We start from the raw sequence: 16,299 nt of genomic DNA, 5'->3' as shown, positions 1-16,299 counted from the left end.
CAGTTTCTCAGACTTTCCTTGTTTTTAATGACCTTGACAATTTTGAGGAGCACTGGTCAGGTATATTGTAAGATAACCCTCTATTGGAATTGGATTTTTTTCAATATACATACATTATATATGTATGTAACCTCTATAATTACACAGAGATTATAGATCTTTGGAGGCAGATCACAGAGGTGAAGTGCCATTTTTAACACATTATATCAAGAGTACATGCTGTCAACTGTCTTACTGCTGATGATGTTGACCTTGATCACCTGGCTAAGGTAGTGTTTGTGGGGTTTCTCCTCTATACATTTACACCTCCTCTCTCTCATACTTTACACTTTGGAAGCAGATCAGTAAACACAGCTCCTACTCAAAGGGTGAGAAGTTAAAATCCGTCTCTTTATGTCAGGAGTATCTATATAGATTACTAGGAATTCTTAATCACAAAAGATTCAAGCTGGAGTGCAGTGGCACAATTTTAGCTCACTGCAACCTCTACTTCTGGGCTAAAGCGATCCTCCCACCTCAGCCTCCCTAGCAGCTAGGACTACGGGTGTGTGCTACTGCATCTGGCTAATATTTTAAAAATATTTTATAGAGATAAGGTTTGCTATGTTACCCAGGCTCATCTTGAACTCCTGGCCTCAAGCGATCCTCTCACCTCAGCCTCCCAAAGCACTAAGATTACAGACGTGAGCCACTGTACCAGTGTTTGAGTTCTCCTTTGAACTGGTTGTTCTGTATTTCTGGTTCTCTCCTTATTGAGTTAAATATTAATGAAAAAAATTGATACATGTTGATTTTATATTTGTATGAGAGTTCTGATTTTAATCTCTTTTAAAATTTATTTTTTCATATCTTTCTACCAATAAGTGTTATGGGAATAATTTTTTATATAGTTATTTGAAATCCATGGATAAATGCTATAAACAAATGCATTCCACTTTGGGAGGCTGAGGTGGGTGGATCTTTTGAGCCCAGAGGTTAGAGACCAGCCCGGGTACTTCAGCTTGGGTGACAGAGTGAGACTGTGTCTCAAAACAAAAAACAGACACAAATACATCCTTTTGAAAAGAAAATAATAAATATTATTATAGTCAAAGAAAAAATGAGAATTATTTTATCCCATTGACTGTATCAGTCAGGATCTCATCAGCAAGCAAATAACACTCTAAACAGGATAACCTGCGAAAGATTTGTTTACAGAGGCTATTGATGAAGGTGTGGGTGGAGCAGAACCACAGAGGTTAATGTAGTAACCAAGGACACAGTAGCAGCTGAGATTTTACCATCCCCTGGGTCTAGAGGGAGAAGTGGGGCTTGGGGGAATGTGGAATCCAGAGGTAGAGATTTGCATAGATACTTGAGAAAAGGAGTCAACCCTCTGCCAAGAAATACAGCCAACTCCAACTCCAGGTGACCCTTCAGGAAGGAAGCTAGGGGAATGATATGGTTTGACTCTGTGTCCCCACCCAAATTGTAATCTCCACATGTTGAGGGAGGGACCTAGTGGCAGATGATTGGATCATGGGCGCTGATTCCCCAGTGCTGTTCTCATGATAGTGAGTGAATTCTTATGAGATCTGATGGTTTTAAAAGTAGCAGTTTCCCCTGTGCATGCTGTCTCTCTGCTGCCGCCTTGTGAAGAAGGTGCTTGCTTCCCCTTCGCCTTCCACCGTGATTTTAAGTTTCCAGCCATGCAGAACTGTGAGTCAATTAACCCTCTTTATAAATTACCCAATCTCAGGTAGTATCTTTATCGCAGTATGAAAACGGACTAATACAGGGAATAAATATGTGGTGTGATGATATATATTGGTTTTCATCCGGGGCTTCTGGCTTATAACTCCCATAGCCCTTATTACAGTCCCTTGTTATGATGTTGGGTGTGTTAGGCCTCAGGGGCAGGCCTCTGACCTTCTCCGGCCCTCCTTTCACCTGCCCCAAGGCAGGACTCTAATGTTCTCCAATTTTCCGATTGTGGGCCTTAAGATGCTCCCATGAGAAGGTCCCATCCTAGACCCTGGGGGAAGGGATGCTGACATCATGAAGCTTCCCAAAAAACCCAAGAGGACAGGGTTCAGTGAACTTCTGGAGACCTGAACACATGAAGGTTCCTGGTGGGTGGTGTGCAGGGCATGGAAGCTCTGCACGCCTTCCTTCATACCTCACTCTTCACTTCTCTTCTTCTGTATTGTTTGCAATAGCCTTTATAACAAACTGGTAAATGGAAGTGTTTCCCTGAGTTCTGTGAGCCACTCCAGCAAATTAATTGAACCCAAAGAGAGGGTCATGGGAATCCCAACTTGAAGCTGGTCAGTCAGAAGTTCCAGAGGCTCAGACTTGTGACCAGTGTGTTGGGAGGGGCAGTCTTGGGGACTGAACTGTCAATCTGCAGGATCTGACACTATCTCTGGGTATTGAGCTTTGGAACTGAATTAGAGGACACCTAGCTGGTATCTGCTGTTTGGTGTGTAGGGAAAATATCACCACACATTGGTCACAGAAATCTGTGTTGATGATTGTTGTTGTGGTGTGAGAGTAGAAGTAAAACACGGTTAGAGTTTTCCCTTCACAAAATACTTGACCATATTTTCCATCTTCTTTCCAATTTCTGCCAGGGCTCCCCATTGGCAAAACCAAACCAGAAAGCATGGAGACCCATTGATAATAATCCATAGAGGCCATCCTCCCAGAACAGAGAGTAGTGTAGAAAATGCTCTGGTGTGGATCTGGTGGACAAGCAAGACATATCTAATACATTGATTTAAAAGGCCTCAAAGTCTACAATGAGGACTCTTGTGTCATCTTTTTGTTGGAAGATGATAGCCAGGAATACGAAGAAAGAGATGACTACAGTTAATGTTTCTGATGGAAATCTTTAATTTCTCAAAGAGTTTAGAGAAGTAAAAAAAAAATTTTGAGACAGAGTTTTACCCTTTTGCCCAGGCTGGGGTGCAATGGCACAATCACAGTTCACTGCAGCCTCAACCTCCCAGGCTTAAGTGATTCTCCCACTTTAGCCTCACAAGTAGCTGGGACTATAGGTATGCACGACCATGCCCAGCTTTGTATTTTTGGTAGGAATGGGGTTTTGTCATGTTGCCCAGGCTGGTCGTGAACTCCTGGGTTCAAGCAATCTGCCTGCCTTGCCCTCCCAAAGTGCTGGGATTACAGGTGTGAGCCACTGCCCCCAGCCAAGAAGTAAAATTTGACTTAGTGAATCAAGGTCCTTGACTTCCCCATTCCCTTCTTTATTTCAGCCACTGGGAATATAGCAAGACATCAGAGAAGAATGACTGCTGGGATCCTATTCTTGGTGAGAATGCCCCTGACATGGCCCAATTTGTCATGGCAGGAAGGGGTGGAGCAGCTGCCTTCAAGGGATTGTGCAGACTTGAATAAGAGACATATTAGTAGGGACCACTAAGAACCTAAGTCCTTAAGGCTGTTCTGCAATTCTCTCGACTGTGGAGGAAGGGATTTGGAATCAGATTTGATTTGATAAAGAAAAAATAATGAACTATTTTTATGAAAACTGAATAATTGAAAGTTGTCAAAGATTATGACAGAGAAGTCTATCATGGCTGACTCCATCTTGTTTCTAGCTTCACAGGCTGCTTGTCCTTGCTCATTCTTTGGTGTAGGCAAAGCTGACCATGGTTTAATTTTGAAGTAAGGATGATAATAATGTCTCCTTAAAATTAACCCCCTTCTTGCTCAGGAACCAAAACTGCCTTTGTAAAACCAATGGAAGACCAAGAGGTTAGGATTATGGGAGGGGCCTGAATTCTGCTAAAATATAGGTATAGCTAAACAATAACCATCCATTGTCTCCTAGTTTGCCCTTTTATAATTCCTTGCTGCTGAAGACTCATGTGGCCAGAGGTCGCAAGATTTTGTGACTTCCCCAATTGCTCCTGTAGATAAAATCGTTATGGTAGAATCTAAGATTAGTCTTTTGAGACGTTTTTCAGACTTCTGCATTCTAGCAACTGACTGACTCCACTTGGACGTGGAACTCATGACTCAACTGGTCCCGTGGCTCCTACCCAGAAGTGGACTCAGTGCACGAGGACCATTTTCTACACGAATATGATTTCATCCCCAACCAATCAGGATCGCCCATTCCCTAACCTCACGCCCACCAAATTATCCTAGCTTCTGAGTTCTTGGGGAGACTGATTTGGTAATAACTCCCAGTCCTACCACTTGGCTAGCTCTGCATTAATAAAACTCTTTCTTTACTGTAATACTGAGTTCTCAGTGAATTGGTTTTGTCTGTGCAGTGGGCAGGGAGAAGATGTTGAGCGATTACATTATTGTCTTTGAGTCTTATAACTAAGTGAAGTTAATACTGACATAAAATAAATGAATAATAGAGATTTTAATAATTAATTGTTCATATAGCCTATATCTTAAATTGCATTTACTTGAGATGAACAAGGGTGAGCAGTGTTATTAAATGACAGCTCCCTGATTGCGCCTTTTGGCAGGTGAAGCAAAACAACATGCTTGAGGGACAACATCCCTCAAATCCCACAATACAGAAAAAAATTCCAACTTCAGAATTAATTAAAAACTGCATTTGTGTATTTATTCAATTTTAATAAATAGTCATTCATTATTCCACCCTGAGCTAGGTGTTGGAGATAGATGAGAAATAAGATACCGTTCTTACAGTGAGTTTAGAGAAAAAACAAGGAAAATAAGGAATAACGTTAGAAAAACCTCTTATTTCTCTCCCCACCACTGTATTTTTTCCCTCCCTTATGCATCTCAATCAAGGAAGGACAGGACTTAGAAGGAAGCCACCTCCTGGAAAGCCTGAACTAAACTAAACTGGGGTGACTGGCCCTGACTGGAGGGAAGGCTTGTGGCCCAAATAATTTGACATAAACCAGATTTTCAGGCTCATACCACATCTAGGCAAATCTTTTCTTTCCTCCTCCTCCTCCTCCTCCTCTTCCTCCTCCTCCTCCTTCTTCTTCTTTGTCTTTTTTTTTGTTTGTTTGTTTTGTTTTTTTTTTTTTTTTTTTTTTTTTTTTATTATACTTTAAGTTCTAGGGTACATGTGCATAACGTGCAGGTTTGTTACATATGTATACTTATGCCATGTTGGTGTGCTGCACCCATCAACTCGTCAGCACCCATCAATTCATCATTTATATCATGTATAACTCCCCACTGCAATCCCTCCCTCCTCCCCCCCCGCCCCATGATAGGCCCCAGTGCGTGATGTTCCCCTTCCCGAGTCCAAGTGATCTCATTGTTCAGTTCCCACCTATGAGTGAGAACATGCGGTGTTTGGTTTTCTGTTCTTGTGATAGTTTGCTAAGAATGATGGTTTCCAGCTGCATCCATGTCCCTACAAAGGACGCAAACTCATCCTTTTTTATGGCTGCATAGTATTCCATGGTGTATATGTGCCACATTTTCTTAATCCAGTCTGTCACAGATGGACATTTGGGTTGATTCCAAGTCTTTGCTATTGTGAATAGTGCCGCAATAAACATACGTGTACATGTGTCTTTGTAGTAGAATAATTTATAATCCTTTGCGTATATACCCAGTAGTGGGATGGCTGGGTCATATGGTACATCTAGTTCTAGATCCTTGAGGAATTGCCATACTGTTTTCCATAATGGTTGAACTAGTTTACAATCCCACCAACAGTGTAAAAGTGTTCCTATTTCTCCACATCCTCTCCAACACCTGTTGTTTCCTGACTTTTTAATGATTGCCATTCTAACTGGTGTGACATGGTATCTCATTGTGGTTTTGATTTGCATTTCTCTGATGGCGAGTGATGATGAGCATTTTTTCATGTGTCTGTTGGCTGTATGAATATCTTCTTTTGAGAAATGTCTGTTCATATCCTTTCCCCACTTTTTGATGGGGTTGTTTGTTTTTTTCTCGTATATTTGTTTGAGTTCTTTGTAGATTCTGGATATTAGCCCTTTGTCAGATGAGTAGGTTGCAAAAATTTTCTCCCATTCTGTAGGTTGCCTGTTCACTCTGATGGTAGTTTCTTTTGCTGTGCAAAAGCTCTTTAGTTTAATTAGATCCCATTTGTCAATTTTGGCTTTTGCTGCCGTTGCTTTTGGTGTTTTAGACATGAAGTCCTTGCCCATGCCTATGTCCTGAATGGTACTACCTAGATTTTCTTCTAGGGTTTTTATGGTATTAGGTCTAACATTTAAGTCTCTAATCCATCTTGAATTAATCTTCGTATAAGGGGTAAGGAAAGGATCCAGTTTCAGCTTTCTACTTATGGCTAGCCAATTTTCCCAGCACCATTTATTAAATAGGGAATCCTTTCCCCATTTCTTGTTTCTCTCAGGTTTGTCAAAGATCAGATGGCTGTAGATGTGCGGTATTATTTCTGAGGACTCTGTTCTGTTCCATTGGTCTATATCTCTGTTTTGGTACCAGTACCATGCTGTTTTGGTTACTGTAGCCTTGTAGTATAGTTTGAAGTCAGGTAGCGTGACGCCTCCAGCTTTGTCCTTTTGACTTAGGATTGTCTTGGCAATGCGGGCTCTTTTTTGGTTCCATATGAACTTTAAAGCAGTTTTTTCCAATTCTGTGAAGAAACTCATTGGTAGCTTGATGGGGATGGCATTGAATCTATAAATAACCTTGGGGAGTATGGCCATTTTCACGATATTGATTCTTCCTATCCATGAGCATGGTATGTTCTTCCATTTGTTTGTGTCCTCTTTGATTTCACTGAGCAGTGGTTTGTAGTTCTCCTTGAAGAGGTCCTTTACATCCCTTGTAAGCTGGATTCCTAGGTATTTTATTCTCTTTGAAGCAATTGTGAATGGAAGTTCATTCCTGATTTGGCTCTCTTGCTTGTCTGTTGCTGGTGTATAAGAATGCTTGTGATTTTTGCACATTAATTTTGTATCCTGAGACTTTGCTGAAGTTGCTTATCAGCTTAAGGAGATTTTGGGCTGAGACGATGGGGTTTTCTAAATATACAATCATGTCATCTGCAAACAGGGACAATTTGACTTCTTCTTTTCCTAACTGGATACCCTTGATTTCTTTCTCTTGCCTGATTGCCCTAGCCAGAACTTCCAACACTATGTTGAATAGGAGTGGTGAGAGAGGGTGTCCCTGTCTTGTGCCAGTTTTCAAAGGGAATTTTTCCAGTTTTTGCCCATTCAGTATGATATTAGCTGTGGGTTTGTCATAAATAGCTTTTATTATTTTGAGGTACGTTCCATCAATACCGAATTTATTGAGCGTTTTTAGCATGAAGGGCTGTTGAATTTTGTCAAAAGCCTTTTCTGCATCTATTGAGACAATCATGTGGTTCTTGTCTTTGGTTCTGTTTATATGCTGGATTACGTTTATTGATTTGCGAATGTTGAACCAGCCTTGCATCCCAGGGATGAAGCCCACTTGATCATGGTGGATAAGCTTTTTGATGTGCTGCTGAATCCGGTTTGCCAGTATTTTATTGAGAATTTTTGCATCGATGTTCATCAGGGATATTGGTCTAAAATTCTCTTTTTTTGTTGTGTCTCTGCCAGGCTTTGGTATCAGGATGATGTTGGCCTCATAAAATGAGTTAGGGAGGATTCCCTCTTTTTTTATTGATTGGAATAGTTTCAGAAGGAATGGTACCAGCTCCTCCTTGTACCTCTGGTAGAATTCAGCTGTGAATCCATCTGGTCCTGGACTTTTTTTGGTGGGTAGGCTATTAATTGTTGCCTCAATTTCAGAGCCTGCTATTGGTCTATTCAGGGATTCAGCTTCTTCCTGGTTTAGCCTTGGGAGAGTGTAAGTGTCCAGGAAATTATCCATTTCTTCTAGATTTTCTAGTTGATTTGCGTAGCGGCGTTTATAGTATTCTCTGATGGTAGTTTGTATTTCTGTGGGGTCAGTGGTGATATCCCCTTTATCATTTTTTATTGCATCTATTTGATTCCTCTCTCTTTTCGTCTTTATTAGCCTTGCTAGCGGTCTGTCAATTTTGTTGATCTTTTCAAAAAACCAACTCCTGGATTCATTGATTTTTTGGAGGGTTTTTTGTGTCTCTATCTCCTTCAGTTCTGCTCTGATCTTAGTTATTTCTTGCCTTCTGCTAGCTTTTGAATGTGATTGCTCTTGCCTCTCTAGTTCTTTTAATTGTGATGTTAGAGTGTCAATTTTAGATCTTTCCTGCTTTCTCTTGTGGGCATTTAGTGCTATAAATTTCCCTCTACACACTGCTTTAAATGTGTCCCAGAGATTCTGGTATGTTGTATCTTTGTTCTCATTGGTTTCAAAGAACATCTTTATTTCTGCTTTCATTTCGTTATGTACCCAGTAGTCATTCAGGAGCAGGTTGTTCAGTTTCCATGTAGTTGAGCGGTTTTGATTGAGTTTCTTAGTCCTGAGTTCTAGTTTGATTGCACTGTGGTCTGAGAGACAGTTTGTTATAATTTCTGTTCTTTTACATTTGCTGAGGAGTGCTTTACTTCCAATTATGTGGTCAATTTTGGAATAAGTGCGATGTGGTGCTGAGAAGAATGTATATTCTGTTGATTTGGGGTGGAGAGTTCTATAGATGTCTATTAGGTCCGCTTGGTGCAGAGATGAGTTCAATTCCTGGATATCCTTGTTAACTTTCTGTCTCGTTGATCTGTCTAATGTTGACAGCGGAGTGTTGAAGTCTCCCATTATTATTGTATGGGAGTCTAAGTCTCTTTGTAAGTCTCTAAGGACTTGCTTTATGAATCTGGGTGCTCCTGTATTGGGTGCATATATATTTAGGAGAGTTAGCTCTTCCTGTTGAATTGATCCCTTTACCATTATGTAATGGCCTTCTTTGTCTCTTTTGATCTTTGATGGTTTAAAGTCTGTTTTATCAGAGACTAGGATTGCAAGCCCTGCTTTTTTTTGTTCTCCATTTGCTTGGTAGATCTTCCTCCATCCCTTTATTTTGAGCCTATGTATGTCTCTGCATGTGAGATGGGTCTCCTGAATACAGCAGACTGATGGGTCTTGACTCTTTATCCAGTTTGCCAGTCTGTGTCTTTTAATTGGAACATTTAGTCCATTAACATTTAAGGTTAATATTGTTATGTGTGAACTTGATCCTGCCATTATGATATTAACTGGTTATTTTGCTCGTTAGTTGATGCAGTTTCTTCCTAGCCTCGATGGTCTTTACATTTTGGCATGTTTTTGCAATGGCTGGTACCGGTTGTTCCTTTCCATGTTTAGGGCTTCCTTCAGGGTCTCTTGTAAGGCAGGCCTGGTGGTGACAAAATCTCTAAGCATTTGCTTATCTGTAAAGGATTTTATTTCTCCTTCACTTATGAAACTGAGTTTGGCTGGATATGAAATTCTGGGTTTAAAATTCTTTTCTTTAAGAACGTTGAATATTGGCCCCCACTCTCTTCTGGCTTGTAGAGTTTCTGCCGAGAGATCTGCTGTTAGTCTGATGGGCTTCCCTTTGTGGGTAACCCGACCTTTCTCTCTGGCTGCCCTTAAGATTTTTTCCTTCATTTCAACTTTGGTGAATCTGGCAATTATGTGTCTTGGAGTTGCTCTTCTGGAGGAGTATCTTTGTGGCGTTCTCTGTATTTCCTGAATTTGAATGTTGGCCTGCCCTACTAGGTTGGGGAAGTTCTCCTGGATGATATCCTGAAGAGTGTTTTCCAACTTGGTTCCATTTTCCCCCTCACTTTCAGGCACCCCAATCAGACGTAGATTTGGTCTTTTTACGTAATCCCATACTTCTTGCAGGCTTTGCTCATTTCTTTTTCTTCTTTTTTCTTTTGGTTTCTCTTCTCGCTTCATTTCATTCATTTGATCTTCAATCGCTGATACTCTTTCTTCCAGTTGATCGAGTCGGTTACTGAAGCTTGTGCATTTGTCACGTATTTCTCGTGTCATGGTTTTCATCTCTGTCATTTCGTTTATGATCTTCTCTGCATTAATGAGTCTAGCTGTCAATTCTTCCACTCTTTTTTCAAGATTTTTAGTTTCTTTGCGCTGGGTACGTAATTCCTCCTTTAGCTCTGAGAAGTTTGATGGACTGAAGCCTTCTTCTCTCCTCTCGTCCAAGTCATTCTCTGACCAGCTTTGATCCGTTGCTGGCGATGGGCTGCGCTCCTTTGCAGGGGGAGATGCGCTCTTATTTTTTGAATTTCCAGCTTTTCTGCCCTGCTTCTTCCCCATCTTTGTGGTTTTATCTGTCTCTGGTCTTTGATGGTGGTGACATACTGATGGGGTTTTGGTATAGGTGTCCTTCCTGTTTGATAGTTTTCCTTCTGACAGTCAGAAGGACTGTCTGCTGGTCTGTTGGAGATTGCTTGAGGTCCACTCCAGACCCTGTTTGCCTGGGTATCAGCAGCAGAGGTTGCCGAAGATAGAATATTGCTGAACAGCGAGTGTACCTGTCTGATTCTTCCTTTGGAAGTTTCCTCTCAGGGGTGTAGTCCACCCTGTGAGGTGTGGGGTGTCAGACTGCCCCTAGTGGGGGATTTCTCCCAGCTAGGCTACTCAGGGGTCAGGGACACACCTGAGCAGGCAGTCTGTCCGTTCTCAGATCTCAACCTCCGCGTTGGGAGATCCCTGGCTCTCCCCAAAGCTGTCAGACAGAGTCGTTCGCGTCTGCACCGGCTCCCGCTACTTCCCCTGTTGGTCTTCAGCTGTGCGCTGTCCCCAGAGGTGGAGACTACAGAGACAGGCAGGCTTCCTTGAGCTGCTGTGAGCTCCACCCAGTTCGAGCTTCCCAGCGGCTTTGTTTACCTACTTAAGCCTCAGCAATGGCGGGCGCCCCTCCCCCAGCCTCGCTGCTGCCTTGCGGATAGATCGCGGCAGACTGCTGTGTTAGCAGTGAGGGAGGCTTCGTGGGCGTGGGACCCTCCCGGCCAGGTGTGGGATATATTCTCCTGGTGTGCCTGTATGCTTACAGCGCAGTATTGGGGTGGGAGTTACCCGATTGTCCAGGTGTTGTGTGTCTCAGTTCCCCTGGCTAGGAAAACGGATCCCCTTCCCCCTTGCGCTTCCAGGTGAGGCGATGCCTCGCCCTGCTTCAGCTCTCGCTGGTCAGGCTGCAGCAGCTGACCAGCACCGATTGTCCGGCACTCCCTAGTGAGATGACCCCAGTACCTCAGTTGAAAATGCAGAAATCACCGGTCTTCTGTGTCGCTCGTGCTGGGAGTTGGAGACTGGAGCTGTTCCTATTCGGCCATCTTGCTCCGCCCCCCCCCTTTTTTTTTTTTTTTTTTTTGAAATAGAGTTGCTCTGTTGCCTAGGATGGAGTGCAATGGTGTGATCTTGGCTCACTGCGACATCCACCTCTTGGGCTCAATTGATCCTCCCACTTCAGACCCACAAGTAGCTGGGACTACAGGCCTGCACCACCACACCTGGCTAATTTTTGCATTTTTTGTAGAGATGGGGTTTCACCTTGTTGCCCAGGCTGGTCTTGAACTCCAGGGCTCAAGCGATCCTCCTGCCTCAGCCTCCCAAAGTGCTAGGATTAGAGGCATGAGTCACTGTATTAGTCCATTTTCACACTGCTATAAAGAATACCTGAGACTGAGTAATTTATAAAGAAAAGAGGTTTAAGTGACTCACAGTTCCTCATGGCTGAGGAGGCCTTAGGAAACTTATAATCATGGCAGAAGACAAAGGGGAAGCAAGGCATGTCTTACATGGTGGCAGGAGAGGGCCAGGGCTGGGGAATGCCAAACATTTTAAAATTATCAGATCTTGTGAGAACTCATTCACTAGCATGAGAACAGCATGAGGGAACTGCCCCCACAATCCAATCACCTCCCACCAGGTCCCTCTCTCTACATGTGGGGATTACAATTCAAGATGAGATTTGGGTGGTGTATTAGTTCATTTTCATGCTGCTAATAAAGACATACCCAAAACTGGGAACAAAAAGAGGTTTAATTGGACTTACATTTCTACACAGCTGGGAGACCTGAGAATCACGGGAGGAGGTGAAAGGCACTTCTTACATGGTGGCGGCAAGAGTAAAATAAGGAAGAAGCAAAAGCAGAAACCCCTGATAAATCCATCAGATCTTATGAGACTTATTCACTATCATGAGAAAAGCATGGGAAAGACCAGCCCTCATGATTCAATTACCTTGCCCTGGGTCCCTCCCACAACACGTGGGAATTCTGGAAGATAAAATTCAAGTTTAAATTTGGGTGGGGACACAGCCAAACTGTATCAGGTGGGGACACAGAGCCAAACCATGTCAGCCACCATGTCCTACCAGCAAATCTTTCCTTAAATGCCAGCTGACTTACTCTTCAGAATAGCTTTCTGTCTCTTTTCTCTTTCATAGCACTTCTTTATACATATATTATACTGCCTTTAGAGTCTCCAAAATTTGCCTTAGGTTTGACTTCCGACTCCAGTTGTTTCCTTCCTCTAGGCCACAATCAAGAGTCTAACATTGTAAATACTGTGCTTAGCTGTACTCTCCTATAGGTGAAGCTGATTGAAGTAATTTCCATTAACTTATGAATGAAACTTACCATTCTTAAAATGTGTTTGCATTTTAATAGCAGCCCCTTAACACAAATTAACCTCTATTTGATAAGATGTGTGAAAGTTACATTTTGTGGGAAGAAAGAGGGTGAATTATTCCTTAACTCTCTGTTTAAAAGAGTTGCTACTCTCAGAGCCTCTGGAGTCTCATCTCCCAGTCACTCCCCAGCACAATGCAATTTTGCTTTTCTTCCTGAAGCTAATCACTCTGAAAAATTTTTTAGGTTAAATTCACTGGACATATTTTAGTCATCTCTCTTAACCAATCTGTACACTCTACATCTTGAAATGTTATGTTTCCTGACAGGAGACTTAGTTTTCCTTCTCTCTTTTCTAGATGCTCCTTCTGAAGTTCCTGTCATGGGATCACCTCTGTGCTTGCCTCTAAACATCAGTGTTCCATCCTCAGCTTTGAGTGCTCACTGTGCACACTCACCAGAGGCTATGACCCTACTCCCATGGCTTTAGTTACTGTTCATTCATTCATCTATTCAATACTTTTTTATTTTTGAGACCGAATCTCATTCTCTTACCCAGGCTTGAGTGCAGTGGCGCAATCTCGGCTCATTGCAACCTCCTCCTCCCAGGTTCAAGTGATTATCCTGCCTCAGCTTCCCAAGTAGCTGGAGTTACAGGGGCCTGCCACCACGCCTGGCTATTATTATTATTTTTTTTTGTATTTTTAGTAGAGATGGGGTTTCACCGTATTGGACAGGCTGGTCTCAAACTCCTGACCTCAGGTGATAGCCTATTTGAATGTCTCTCAGGCATGAGAAATAAAAATAGAATTCTAAGTCTCCAATCTGGACTGAACAGACTCCCTCTTGGCAAAGGGGACCCCAGAGAAACCTTGAAAACTTTCTCGGCCATGATGGGATGGGAAGTCAGACATACCTTGTTGTACTTCCTCCTGTGCTAACTGCCGTTAGGCTTTCTTCCCTTAGGACTAAACAGAAACTAGTCCTTTCAAAAGACTCCACCCTTGATTTCAACCAACAGCCTGAACCCTGCCTCTCTTGCAGTTTCAAAAAAACCACCAATCAGCATTTCTTCCTTATAAGAGCTCACCAACCATGGAGTGGTTTGGCCAGTCTGTGGAGAATGCACAGTGAGGGCTTTTGTGTCCTCTGCTTCACTTTTTGACATCAGGAGGCCTAAAACTCCACTTTCAGATAACGCTAATGCCGCCATTTTTGGAACATGGGTCCCATGAAGAAGCATGAAGCTCAGTTACACATGCACATATTTATCCTCTCATAAATACTCAGGACTCCTCCTATAGCTTATTGAATACTGTATATTTGGCTACCCTTTTCAGCATAAATTCCTGTCCTATTCTTCTAACCTTTAAAGTGCCTGTTTCTGGCTTCTGGCTGGAGGTTATGCTTCAAAGCCTCTCACAATGACCACCCTGCAGGCTGCAATTTTTTATGAGAAATAAAGTTCTCCTTTCCAAATTTATGAGCCTTGCCATTCTTCAGTTGACAGGCACCTGAAACTTAGTATGTCTGTATTAGTCTGTTTTGACACTGCTATAAAAACATACCTGAGACTGTAATTTATAAAGGAAATTTATAAAGGAAAGAGGTTTAATTAGCTCACTGTTGGAAGGCGAGACAGGCACTTTCTTCACAAGGTAGCAGGAGAGAGAAAAGCATGCAAGAGCAGGGAAAACTGCCTTATAAAACCATCAGATTTTGTGAGAACTCACTATCGTGAGAAGAACATAGGGGAAACCACCCCCATAATCGAATCACTTCCCTCCCTCAACACATGGGGATTACAGGTCCCTCCCGCAACACGTGGGTATTACAATTCAATATGAGATTTGGGTGGGGACACAGAGCCAAACCATATCAACGTCCAAGACTGAACTTCTTTACCTGCTCCTTCCTTCCTTCCTTCCTTCCTTCCTTCCTTCCTTCCTTCCTTCCTTCTTTCCTTCCTTCCTTCCTACCTTCCTTCCTTCCTCCTTCCTTCCTTCCTTTCTCTTTTTCTTTCTTTTTCTTACTTTCTTTCTTGCTTTCTTGCTTTTGTTCTTTCTTTCCTTTCTTTCTTTTCCTTTTTTCTCTCCCTCCCTCCCTTCATTCCTTCCTTCCTTCCTTCCTTCCTTCTTTCCTTCTTTCTTATTTTTGTAAATGGAACCCACCAGCTATCTCCCAATACAGAAATGTGTGCATTTGTCGTATTCTATCCACCATCTTTTAAATGGCTTTTATATTTGGGGAAAATTCCTACATTTTGAGTAACCCCTTCTCACTCATGTAGAAATCAGAACTTAAATTCCCCAGCCTCATTTGCAGCTAGGATACAGGCATGCTGACTAGATATCCTTGTGCAAGGCTAAATTTGGAAGTGAGCAATGTGAATAAGCAAGCTCTGCATGAGATTTCTGTCCTGTTGGCAGAGTTTTCAGGCACAGAGTGGTTCAAGACCTAATGCAGAAATGGTATCAGTGGCAGTAGCAGTTTTAGTAAAACCAAATTGCTGATATTTTGGGCTCAACAGCAGCAGCAGCAGTAACAGCAGCAGCAGCAGCAGCAGCAGCATTTGGATTCATTTACTGAAATAGGGAACACCAGTGACAAATTCCTGATTTGGATAGTTTTGTGGCATGTTTTGGGTATGGTTTCTGAGAGCTGTGCCTTGAATGTTTCTCCAGCTATCCTAATAATTCTGTGAGTTACTTAATGTCTTTTAATAAATCAATTTTTGCTTGAATCAGTCAGAATGAAATCTACTGTTTTCAACAAAGAACACTAATTGACAGAGGAATTGTCCTCAGCTTCCCCCTCAACCAACAGAATTTACAAAACTTGACTTTTTTGACCCTTACTTACACTTTCTTAGTAGGCCACATCATCTGTTACTTAGATTACTTTGGCACTGTCCTATTTGGCCCCCCACCTCTAGTTTTGACCTCTCTACTGTAGTATGCAGAGCGATCTATCTTTCTAAAATGCAAATCTCAACCCATCACTCTTAGGTTTAAGGTCTTTCAGTGGCTTACAAATGCCCTCAAGATAAAGTTTAGGATCAAGTCCACATTCCTTCTTATAGGCTCTCAGGATCTAGTCCTGGTTGACTTTTCCAGCTCATGTTTCCAGCCTGCCTCTCACACCTAATGTTGCAATTATGTTTTTTGGCTTATGCTGGACCCGCAGCAACAGGATCCTGTGGGATCCTGTTAGAAATGCAGAATCTGGGCCGGGCGCGGTGGCTCACACCTGTAATTCCAGCACTTTGGGAGGCCGAGGCGGGTGGATCACGAGGTCAGGAGATCGAGACCATCCTGGCTAAAATGGTGAAACCCCATCTCTACTAAAAATACTAAAAGTTAGCCGGGCGTGGTGGCAGGTGCCTGTAGTCCCAGCTACTCAGGAGGCTGAGGCAGGTGAATGGCGTGAACCTGGGAGGCGGAGCTTGCAGTGAGCCAAGATTGTGCCACTGTACTCCAGCCTGGGTGACATATAGCAAGACTCCATCTCAAAAGAAAAAAAAAAGAAATGCAGAATCTGGCCAGGAGTGGTGGCTCATGCCTATAATCCCAGTACTTTGGGAGGCCGAGGCAGGTGGGTCATAAGGTCAGAAGTTCAAGACCAGCTTGGCCAAGATGGTGAAACCCCGTCTCTCCTAAAAATACAAAAATTAGCCGGGTGTGGTGGCAGCCATCTGTAATCCCATATACCTGGGAGGCTGAGGCAGAAAATTGCTTGAACCTGGGAGGCAGAGGTTGCAGTGAGTGGAGATGACACCACTGCATTCCAGCCTGGATGACAGAGCAAG

This window comes from Rhinopithecus roxellana, chromosome 5, assembly GCF_007565055.1.
Source record: "Rhinopithecus roxellana isolate Shanxi Qingling chromosome 5, ASM756505v1, whole genome shotgun sequence".
Classification (NCBI taxonomy): Eukaryota; Metazoa; Chordata; class Mammalia; order Primates; family Cercopithecidae; genus Rhinopithecus; species Rhinopithecus roxellana.
Note: the sequence above shows the minus strand (reverse complement) of the source record.